At 43.6% G+C, this 12305-nt stretch overlaps 1 protein-coding gene across 2 annotated transcripts in view; it reads right to left on the bottom strand.

Moving 5' to 3' along the window:
* Positions 1 to 12305, bottom strand: part of LOC138300419 (vertebrate ancient opsin-like) — a 566835-nt gene that overhangs the window by 287905 nt on the left and 266625 nt on the right. The gene's annotated exons all lie outside the window — the stretch shown is intronic.

The following is a 12305-nucleotide window of genomic DNA, read 5'->3' as shown; positions in this document are numbered from 1 at the left end:
ACATGCGCTCCAAGGCAGAAAAGTAGGTGAAAGGTTGCCAAACTTTAAGAAGCAATATTTTGGGCCACGTTGGGCCAATTTAGGCAATGTGGGCTCATTGTACTCCTGGTGGTGAGTTCTATCCCCCAGGGACAGTAGCAGCAACCATCCTTTCCTCTAAAACAATGTAGGTCTCAAAGAGCTGATCTTCCTGGCTCCCTGTGGCAGTTTTTCTCTTGTTCTTTGTTTGTGAGTGCAGAAAAGTCCAGGGCTTTACTCAAGTTGGTCCTCAGGAGGTGTAGCTGGGGGCAGCCACCTCACTGGCCCTTGGGGAGACCACTGATGATGGGGTCAGCTGCGCAGAGTTCTTGGTCCTAAGTGGGGGTCAGTGGTCCACCCTTCCAGTTCTCCATGGCAGTCACATGATCCAGCAGTGAAGGGTAGAAAAGTCCACAGGCAAAAGCCCACAATTTTTGTCCTGAAGTGAGCCAGGGAAATTTGGAAAACCTGGATGACCCATAAGGTATACAGATATAATTTTGGAAGTTACATATTTAGTTTTTCACGCAGGTGACACTCCAATTCAAGACATCAATGGTCTCTGCAGGCCTAGGGGGAGTGAAACTACACTCTAAGGCACTTCTATCTGTATGTGTATCCAATAATAGCACACTGACTTTCCCAAATAGTGTACACTATCCTCATAAGGCCTACATTAGGTGACTACCCAAATAGTGTACACTATCCATGTGTGTGCATGTGTTCACATGCATCCAGCCAAGTTAGTCTTACCCTTGCTGTGTCACAGCAGACTTATCTTAAAAGGTGAACACTGGTGTTAAACATGCAGAGTCTGTATATCATATGTGGGTGCAACACCAGTAACAATACTCACGCAGAGTAAAAAGTCCAAAACTGGGGGATCAGAAAAGTGAAAAATCTTGGAACGGAACCCAAGTGCAACAGACACTGACAATAGAGTTAAACAGGCAATTAGGCTATGATTTAGCAACAGGAAAAACAACTATGACAATAGAGTTAGAAAGAGCAGTACGGTTACAATGGGTGAGAGCATCACAAGCAGGGAAGCTGAGTCACGAGTGTCAGGGACACCTGCTGAATGGGCAGTGTGAGGGAGCTTGCACTGTTCTGAGGCAGAATTATAAATTGATAAAGATTTTTTAATAAACATGTTGAAGGTGAAATACAGAATAAAGCTGCTAGGATATAGATAAATCAATTGCCATGTAGGCCATTAGTACAGAAAGTTACAGTGGAAAATCAGTAATAAATCAGACAGTATCTCTGGTAGAATCCAACAATCATCCGGCTCACCCCCAAATTTGAGAATTTTTATAGGAAATTTCATGATAGAATTTATAGTCTTGATTTCTGTTATCATGATTGACCAGTGATGGAATGAAGGGGGATCTAGCTGGATCCCAATCCGCTGCTGTTATTGAGCCATTTGTAGATCTGTCTGGCCCTAGTGAAATATGCTGAATTTGTCCCAGTGTAAATTGCTAACAACAGGACACAAATCAGCAACGCTCACAAGTTGTCTGCTTTCTGTTTCGAGCTATTCTTTCTTTTTTTCGATTCTAGATGGTCCCAAACTGAAGGCTGAGTTTAAAGGGCCATCAGCCTTTCTTTTATTTAAATATTATCCTGGCTAGGAGCTATCTTAAGCCTAAAACCTAGGTGCAAATGCAATGGAGGGGAAACAGAGGCACACAGATAGTTATCACTGCACAAGTATTTAAGAAAAGGTACGATTTGGAGGCAAGCTTTTGACTTTGTTCAATCCCTGTGTATAAGGGACATGCATGCACTGTAAGATTTCAGCTATATCAGTTTGTGTGATTATTTACATTAATGACAATTTAAACAGCATTTACTGTTTTTTATTTAATTATTTTACAGCACTACTCGTCACAGCATAGGGTGGCAAAACACTTTTCCTCAAACATATATATGAAACATTGATTATAAATCGTACAAATGTGTAAATTAACATATAAGTTGTTTAAAAAGAGTGAGGATTTCAAAGAGTCACACATCGTCTTTACTGGTATTACTAGTAGGGATTATGGCCTTAAGTTTAACCCTGGCCGTCTTTTGACCGCCAGGGTTAATGTGGTGGTATTACTGCAGCCAACCCGCCACTTCTCCACTCATACAGCCATGGCAGTATGAGCCGCCAGGCCAGAGATGTCAATCTCCGACCCAGCGGCCCACATGGTACCAGCAGCAGCATTATGAGCTGGCCTATCGCCATGGTTTCAGTGGCTTTAGCTAAGCCACAAAAACCATGGCAGTAGGCCCTACCGGCGATAGGGAATCACTTACCTCTCACTGGTAGGTGGCTCCCCCAACACTCACCTGACACCCCCACCCCCAGTCCATCCAAACACCCCCCACCCTCCCTGGTTCAATCACCCCCCACCTCCTCCGATACACACATTCATCCGCCCAGCCTCCCATAAACGCACACACAGGCAAACATCACCCCCTCCCCCACCCCCACTCCCACTACAATCACAGTGTCCCTCACCCCACATCCCCCTCCCCGCATACTCACACACATACACTCAGACGCACCACGCATACACCCATTCACAACACTGGCATACACGCATTCACTCATTCACTGGCATACATGCATTCACATACACATTCGTCCAGGCATTCTCACACACATTCTTAAACACAGACACACTGACATGCAGACTGTGCAATATATGAAGGATTTCAATTTGCAAACCACAATTAATAAAATTATCTCTGTGTCAAAAGCAGTAACCCTCTAACCTATCAACATAAAAAAAGTATGTCTATTGCACATTATACAATGTGATTTGCAGGAGGCACATCAACCCTCTTTGCTGCTTTATGAATCAAGTGCACTATCCACCAGAGTTAGCTTACCATTATTATTTTTCACTGAGATTTACTAAACACAATGCTCTCTGTAACAGGTGGTTTAAATACATAAGATATTTTAAAAGGTATCCTTTTCAACCAATTAAGCCATACCAGATTTATTGTCATGTTTCTCTTTGTGTCAATATTGTTGTGAGAGAGTTTTTCATGACTCCGCCCCTCTTGGGTCCACTCCCATTTTGTTGGCACATCTCGACCCCCAATTTACGGGTTCCTATGGGTAAAGTTTTTCCAATTCCAGCACTGTGATTGACTGACATGTAGTTCTATTAACATTGCTTACACATGAAAACAGCGGAACTACTTTATACTTTGGTTCTTCTTCAGGAACTGATTGAAAGGAGAAACATAGCACATTGGCGAGTTCCTTCTTCTTGTAAAGCCCATCTCAAATAAAAAACGTTTTATAACCTTTCTAGTCAAATGACGTACATCTTATTGGTTATCATCTTTCCAATAGGAATACGGTTTCTATCATGTGTTTTCTTGAGTTATCATTTATTTCTGTTACACACTTTGGGGGTGATTCTGACCGCGGCGGTCGGCGGTCACCGCCCGCCAAGCGGTTCCCGCCGAAAGACCGCTCCGCGGTCAAAAGACCGCGGCGGTCATTCAGGCTTTCCCGCGGGGCCGGCGGGCGACTGCCAGAAGACCGCCGGCCGGCCCAGCGGGAAAGCCCCGTCAACAAGGAAGCCGGCTCAGAATTGAGCCGGCGGAGTTGAAGGGGTGCGACGGGTGCAGTGGCACCCGTCGCGATTTTCACTGTCTGCACAGCAGACAGTGAAAATCTTTGTGGGGCCCTCTTACGGGGGCCCCTGCAGTGCCCATGCCATTGGCATGGGCACTGCAGGGGCCCCCAGGGGCCCCTCGACACCCCATACCGCCATCCTGTTCCTAGCGGGCGAACCGCCAGGAACAGGATGGCGGTATGGGGTGTCAGAATCCCCATGGCGGCGCAGCAAGCTGCGCCGCCATGGCGGATTCCCATGGGCAGCGGAAAGTCGGCGGTACACCGCCGGCTTTCCGCTTCTGGCCGCCCTGGCGGTATTTACCGCCAGGGTCAGAATGACCCCCTTTATCTCCTTCTGCTCATTTTATGGCAGTGGCAATAAGTCTGCAAAATAAGTCGGAGAGCCGCAGCAGAGACAGGAATGATGCACTACATGACATACGAAAATTATTAAGTGACACATTGTCTAACATGACAGCGAAAACAAAGAACCCATTGTCCTGATGATACCTTTCTTTTTTAGAACTCTATTTATTTATTGAGGATGCCTTAATTGGGAAAGATGTTAATGAAATGGTTCACACAGGGAACATGGTGTTCTTTTCTACCCAGTGAATGGAACACTTTCATTGCCACAGCTGAAACTTCATAAAGTCTCTGGGGGTCTTAAACGTGTAAAGATACATAAGTCAAACCTGCCATCTGTGATTATATAGTACGCACATTACATTTCTCTCAATGCATGTCGGATATATTTTTCTTACTTTCTATCTATCTATCTATCTATCTATCTATCTATCTATCTATCTATCTATCTATCTATCTATCTATCTATCTATCTATCTACCTGCCTGAGAGGAGATTTAGCTTTCCTTCACCAAACTATTATGCAATTTCAGTTCTATACGATACCTGGTTTCCCATAGTGCACCCTGTACTTCAAACAAGAATACAGACTTCTGTGATTAAGGCTTACACTGGCAGCAAGTGCAGTTTTTGATTTAATTTTATGCATGAAAAGTTTGTTAGTAAATTAGACAAACTTTAACTTTGGCTTTCTCTTTAAAGAGCAGCGGTGATGTAGTAAAGTTAGTTAGCTATTTAGTTCACCATACACTTACCAAAGTATTAATATAGACAGGACATTTTTAGAAATATTTTAAAAACGTAGAGGCATATTTATAAGAAGCGACATATCCCTGCGTTGTGGCAGTGATGTGTCAAAAATACTTGTGCCGCGGTATGACATTTTTCTAAGCCATGGTTGCATCATACTTAAAACATGCTCCCATTGTGCAAGGTCTTATGGTGGATCAAAAAAAATGCCACATCCGCGGGAGGGATGTCTTAAGGAAAACTGATTCATGTGCTGCAAAAGTAATGTATGGCTGATTTGGGGCATGTAAAGCAAGGCTAATCAGCCTTGCGACAGTTTTGAGTATGTAATGCATCAAAAATTCTTCAAAAAGTGACACATTTCATTCGTAGAAAGGAAAATGTGGAGCAGGCAGCAGCAGGCAGGGTAACAACCCCCCCCCCCCAACCCCAGAACCAGCCAGGATGTCCAGGCAGAGTCCCAGGGGAAAGAGAAAGAGTAATTTTTGTGAGTGTTAGTGAGGAAGAGAATGTAATGCTCATAACAAAGGTTACAAAGCATGAACATCAACTCTTTGTCACCTTAAGATTGCCATTGGGTAAGAATATACCATGTGAAAGTCCATAGTGGATAAAATCAACAGTATAGTGCAAGTTAAAAGGACTGTAACAGACTGCAAGAAGTGCTGGCATGACTACAAGTGCAGGACCAAGGAGAAACTGGCCAACAACTTGAAGGCAGCCAGAAAAATAATTGGAGGAGAACCTGAGGTCCAGGAGGAGCTGATGTCCATGGAGGTGCAGGTGGCATTAGTCATCCCAGCCGAGTTGGTGGCAGGAGTGGAAGGACATGACAGTGCAGCCTATGAGGACCAACAAGGCCCACAGGGTAAGTGTCAATAAGGGACAATATCAACAAATATGTCAGGTTCAGCAGTGCAACATGCTATGTTTCTGTGCTGTGCTGAGCGTAAGGGAAAGGGAAGGAAAAGGCCACATTCCCATTCGCACATCATAGAAATGTAACTTAGGAAAAACACTTATATGTTGCACTGCCCAGTCCACATCCATCATGTGTGTTCAGTTCACTTGTGATGTGCTTCACCAGTCCAACTTCATTATTAGATATTGTGATTTTTTTGGGCAATGTATAACATCAATGTCCAGCAGTACAAGTCCCACAATAGCAAGCAAAACATCTGGACTGGAACACCAAACATGGCAGCAACTAGAACCCTGACCACCCTAATGTGGATAATGGATGCCCCCTTGCACCACAAGGCTAATGAGTTACACTTGGGGCCATGCAGCCAAATCTGGACTGCAAAGCAATGGAGTGAAATGTGGGTGTCAGAGAGTCAATAACTCACCAGAGAGGGGAGGCAGGTTTTGGGCTTGTGAAGTACCACCACATAGGACCATGTGCAGAGCCACATCCAGAGGGGCATAAGTACAATAATAGTTGCCCAGGGCAGCAGAGCAAATGAGAATGCAGTGCTGCCCTGTGCCACAGGGAAAGGGCAGAAATACAACATATTTAAAAAAAAAAAACAGTGCATTCCTGTTTCTTACCCCAGCACTGGCACCCTTCTGGCTGCCTAGTGTCAATGCAGGCACACTTCCAACATGTTGCTAGTGTGTCTGCACTGTATGCAGGATTATCTTTGTGCAGAAAGGCACACCTTCTTGCACATTACCAATTCATGGAGCCATTTACCTCTTATCATCTGTGCAGTAGAATGCAGCACACATGGACAGAGGCAAAAAGGAGGAGAAATAAAATTATTTCTCCTCATTATGCCTGCCCTGGGTAGGCATATGGTTTTTATGCATTTCCAGATTTACCCGTCCTTGTAAATCTGCAAATGAGTCAAACGTCATGGGGGTTGCGTTGAAAACCCACCACATGCCCATTGAATGCCCCCTGATGCAGACTAAGGCAACGCAGCCACTTTCACTGACTTGCCTTACTCTAGATCAATCAGACCTCAAAGGCAGGCAGCTAGCCTTTGTGAAGGCCTCATACATATCGGTCTGCCATCTGCACCGCTGGAGCATTAACACAAGTGTTGTACTGGTTGTGCATGGGTCTCATAAATATACCGTTCAGTCCCTACCATTAAACTACATTGCACACAGCTGAACTGATGTGTGGGGTGAAAGCACACAGGTGTAGCCTGCCATGGTAGCCAACATCCTAAATCCTGGTAGCTTTGTGTTTTGTCAAACAATAGATGGTGTGTGAGACAGGTTGTACCCTGGAAGTGATGTTTAATGTAGGTGTGGCTGAGTACATTGAACTGCCACTGTGTTTGAATGTGGGGCAAGGTGGTGAGAAGTGACGTGTGTACTGCAAGGTAGCCTGAGCTATACACACCACTGCTGTGTTTGATAGTGTCACACATCTATAGCAGCTGGGAAGGGATGACATAAAAGAGGACATATGTGTACTACATCCTATATGTGCTGTGCAGCGGGGGGACGATGTAGCATGTGTCAGGAGGGAGCTGGAAGAAGACAAATCGCACCAGTATACATATGTAAAAGCAGGGGGGGGACAAACAGAGAATTCGGAAGTGAAAGGATGAGCTAGGTTGCCATAACTATGAGCAGGTATCTGTGATGGTTTGAGTCTGAGAAGTAAGTGTAAAGTTGTGTGGCAAACCGGGGTAGATACATGTCATGCATTATCACAGCTACTTGCATATTTGGGTTCATCCTGATACATAGCTCACGAATACAGGGCAGTCTTGTTAGGCAACTGACAGTGGTGAAGGTAAATGTAGGCTTTGGGGTCACATGTGAGTCAATGTATGATCAGGCTTTTGTCTGCGTGTAATAGTACGTGGAGTCACTGAGCCTAAATAAGGATTGCCAGAGGAGTCATGTACACATTGAAGTGAGTGGATCTGAGTCTAACAATATGTGATACTCAGATGATAACAAACTCTGGCAATAATTAAATGGTGTGAGTGTCAGCGCTAGCTAAATACATAGGTTTACTGTGTATATCCCCTCAGAGTTAGCTTACACTGGCCACTGTTTTCACAGATATTAGACCCATGTTAAGTACATGCACTTACACTTTCCTGCAGTGTAGCATGTTGCTAGCTGTGTAGGGTAGTGTGGACGCATGACCAATATGAACTTTGGCCACATGAAAGCACAATGTTCATGCCAGACAGAACAACAAGGCAGATGTCCATGATGTAGCGTTTATAAGGATGGCAGCAGGATCAAGTTGATCATATATCAACAAACCCTGTACACTTTCACAGGAGCTGTGGCCTGAATACTGGCCACAGGGAATGCTTGGCACACTGGTGACTTAGGACAATGTTGGTTCAGTGTGCACAGCAGTGCTGTAAATACATTAAAAAACACATTAGACATAGCCATCTTGAAAACAAGTGCCAATTACCAATCTTTATTTGTACCTTACCTCAACATATCTGCACTGGCAGGGCAGGCCAGCAAGCTGTGTAACTCTGTTGTAATGTATGGTATGACACAAACAAACAACTTGTCACACAGTGGCATGTAAAAAATATACAGATACTGCCATCTGAAAGGCAACTACAGTGCCACTTCCTCTCAATAAATGCAAGTCGCGTAGGTACCACACATCAACGATGAGATGAAAGTGAGTGAGGATAAAAACTGTATGTCAGCCAGACAACTACTGTGAACATCTACCAATATCAAAATTGACATATATCCATTTTATTGCAGAGGGAGAAACAACTCCTTCTGACCAGCTGCCTGTCCAGGATGACCAACCTACTGCTAATGACATCCTGCCCCCATCGATGAAGACACATTTCAGCAAATCCTGGACTACATTGTCTCACCTTCTCTGGGAGTAAGAGAAGCTGACAACATAATCTCCAGAGGAACTGCCTTCAAATCCCCACCCCCCATCAGCAAGTCCACGGGCAGGTCTGGACTCTGAGGATCCACAGGTTGCATTTCAGTGCCAATCAGTAGGAGTCCAGTATCAGATGGTGGACGAGGTGTGCGCAGAGATTGAGACCATTGCGGGTACCATAGAGGGAGTCAATTGGTGCCTCAGTCCCAGTAAGAACACCTCTGATGCAATTAGAGGCACTACACTCCACTACAGTGATTGGAACCATCCCTGGCTGACATGGCTGGTGTCATGAGGCAGAGACAACAACAACAGTCATGCCAATGTGACACCAGAGAGGTTGTCACCCAGCTGGGGGCTATGCGCATCAACCTTCAATCTATGGAACAGAAACATGACTCCTATATTACAACAATGGGTGCCTTCCACCATGATGCTGTTGCTGTGCTGACAAGCCAGCAGTCCCTTCTCAGTGCTGTACTGCCTTCCTTGTTGGCACAGGCAAATGCTGCTGGGGACAGGGGAGCTACATCTCTAGCCCCTGAAATGTGTATGTGTCTCATATGCCTTCTGCATAAACACCACCACCCTCAGGGGTGGCACACCACACATCAGAGGAGGAATAGGTGGATTTACTCACTTTCAGGCAGAGAACTTCCCAGTAACCTTTGTCTGTGGTCCATGGACAGTTTCCCATTGGACCTATGTTGAGTAACATGCCATTGTCATCTGGCACTCTCCACTTTGTGTTTGCCCACCTGTTGCTCTTACCCATTTGCAGACTGTCAAAGTTGCCTACCTTTTCTAATGACAATTTCAATCTCCTCCTCACTGGAATACTCTTCTCCTCTATGTTTCTCATGAGATGTATCTCCTAAGCACTCTGTCTGGACATCCTTTAGCTCTAAAACAATGTTGGGGTTGTTGCTGTAATAACTGTGACCTTTCATATTTACACAAATGTAAATAAATACACTATCCTCAACCTGTATGTTGTTTGTTTGTTGATGATTGGACTAAGTAGATCATGGTGGATGTGCTGACCCTAAAGACAGTACCTACTATCTAAAAGAATTGTGTTTCATAGAGCCATTGACAAATATACACAGTCCAAGGGGAATAGTTTATGTGAACCCTATGTGCATTTAAACTAGCAAGTAGTTACCAAAGGTCACGACTGTGACTTGGCTGTTTGAGCAGTAGCACCCCCCCCCTTCCCTTCTCAGTACCTTGAGACCCTCACGGGTGAGTAGGGCGCTTTACAAATTCCTTGATTGATTGAAGTGCAAAAATTAGCAATCAGTCAACTGTAGGGGTGAATTAAGTTTCAGCACAGGTAGGGGGCCCTATCTCCATGGATACTAGCCAGCAAACAACCCTGCTGTGCCAATACTATGGTGCAAGGGTGCGTGTGTAAGTGGCTGGCATTAGTGCATGACCCAAAACCTCCTTGATTTGTGACAATTGTTTGATATAATCATTCATACAATACATGTAACATATCTTACACTCACAGTGCAACAGTATGGGAATACCTTTTTGGGCTGTTTGTGCATTCACAGCAAGAGTGGCTCTTACATTGTATAATCTTGTTAGAAGATTCCCTTAAATGACTCCATTGCAAACTTGACAGGATCTTCTATGTAAGTGTTTCACCTAGTTCCACATGTATAGAAACACTGCCTTGAAATCCCAAAGCTGGTGCTTAACACAACCTAACAATATATGGCAACTCCTACCCATTAAATCATGAAGCAGTCATTAAAGTAGAACCAATTGTTTATTTTTATCTATATAAAACTTATCAAATCTAAAACTAACTACACTACACTACCTTACTTATCCTAACTAAACTGTGACTAAACTAACCTAACCTAACTAACCTACACTAATTTAAGTAAAATCACTCTTAACCTACTTAACCATAACATATACTACTCTACACATATACCACAACAGACATGTTAAACATCAAACCCCACCCTCTTAATACACATTTCCACACAATACCAACATAATCTACACCTATACAGAAAGTACCTAAACATTGAAACCTAAACAAATATATATATATATATTTTTTTTTTAATTAAACATCCTAAATCAACTCCCCCCACCCACTTCACGATCTACCCACCCATATCCCCACCTAACAACAAATCACTAGTAAAATGTTTAAATTAATATTAGTAAACTAACCTAGACCTTTTCTATAACCTGTCCTAAACTATGCTAAAATACTAATCTTTAAAACAATTTATAACAATCAGGAATAAGGCAGAAAGTCAAAGGGAAGCCTAAATGTGGTCAGCAATCTGGTCACCATCTGGTCACCATCTTCATAAGAGTGGCTATCTGTAGTTCCATGCCAGCCACAGATAGTTTCAGTTCTGAGTGGTCTTTAAGGGCCTGTTGCTTGAATGGAGAAGGCTGTGTTGAGGTTGTGATCTGGGGCAGGGGTGCATGTGTTGTCTGTGCTACAGAGGTTCCCGGAACCGCTACTGCTCCCCAACCATGGGACACATTGACGTCCTGGCTGGTGCCTGCCTTTTCTGGGCCTTGGTTCCACTGAGGTCCAGACTTTCATGTCCCAGCTGCATTTAGCTCATTGTACATACGGCCCATCCATCAGTAGGCCCAGGCAACATGCTGAGATGGTGATATCTTTAAAATCTTACCAGATGTATACCATATGCTTTTTCTTGGGCAGGTGTCCTGTTGTCTGTGGAGAGGAAGGAAATGTGTATCAGACAAAGCTGAACATGTACATGTTGTAGTCAATAATAGGCTTGAGTTGCCACAAACATCACATGTGGCATGACCTGCCAATAAACAACATTTATTAAACAAAAAATTACTAGTCCTCACTAGAAACATATACTTCTCCTAATGTAACAATACAAAGGTACTCATGTGTCGGCATTGTAGGTTTATGAACTGGCAGTGTATGTCCAAATAAATGTACACTCATGATAATACTAAGACTGATTAGAAACTGTGATATTGTGTACACATGGAATGGTACACATTGTCCACCTAGCTACTCCCTGGGGTTTGTCATGCAGCATACTATGGGGTATATTCTATGGCCAACAACCTATGACAAATGAGTAATGTCTAGCAAGTACAGGTAATGTGCCTCAGAATTGTGTAACTAACATTGCAGATACACATGGCCATATATATTGTAGCATAGACTAACTCTGTGTCAGGTAGATGAAACATAGATGGAAGGTGGCTAGCTGTCCTCCATTTAAACTGACCTGTTAGACACTTCTCTAATAATGACTCTTGGAAATACCTGGAACATAGTTCAGGTAATGAAATTCAAGTGATACCATGTGGCCCTTTACATATCCTAGTGTCTATCCATGCATGTCAGTTCAGAATGTTACCTTGAGGCACATACACTCAAAAAATACCCATGTGATGAGTGTGTGCATGAATACAGTAGTTCTAATATGTATGAGAATCTTGTGCTGCATCTGGCAGGTATTTGCCAAAAATGAATCAAGGGTGACACTTTTTTGAGGGAGACAGTATGGGTATCGCCACCAGTAAGTGGACTGTATAATGGGCTGTATGCTGACATCGCAGTGCATACATGCATGTGGTACTTTACAAATTAGCTTTCTACTTCACAAAATACTACAAAATTATGATCATGTGTCGATTATAGGACATTAGGTA

This window comes from Pleurodeles waltl, chromosome 6 (genome assembly GCF_031143425.1).
Source record: "Pleurodeles waltl isolate 20211129_DDA chromosome 6, aPleWal1.hap1.20221129, whole genome shotgun sequence".
Classification (NCBI taxonomy): Eukaryota; Metazoa; Chordata; class Amphibia; order Caudata; family Salamandridae; genus Pleurodeles; species Pleurodeles waltl.
The sequence above is the reverse complement of the archived record's forward strand: the minus strand, read 5'-3'. Positions and strand labels throughout refer to the sequence as shown.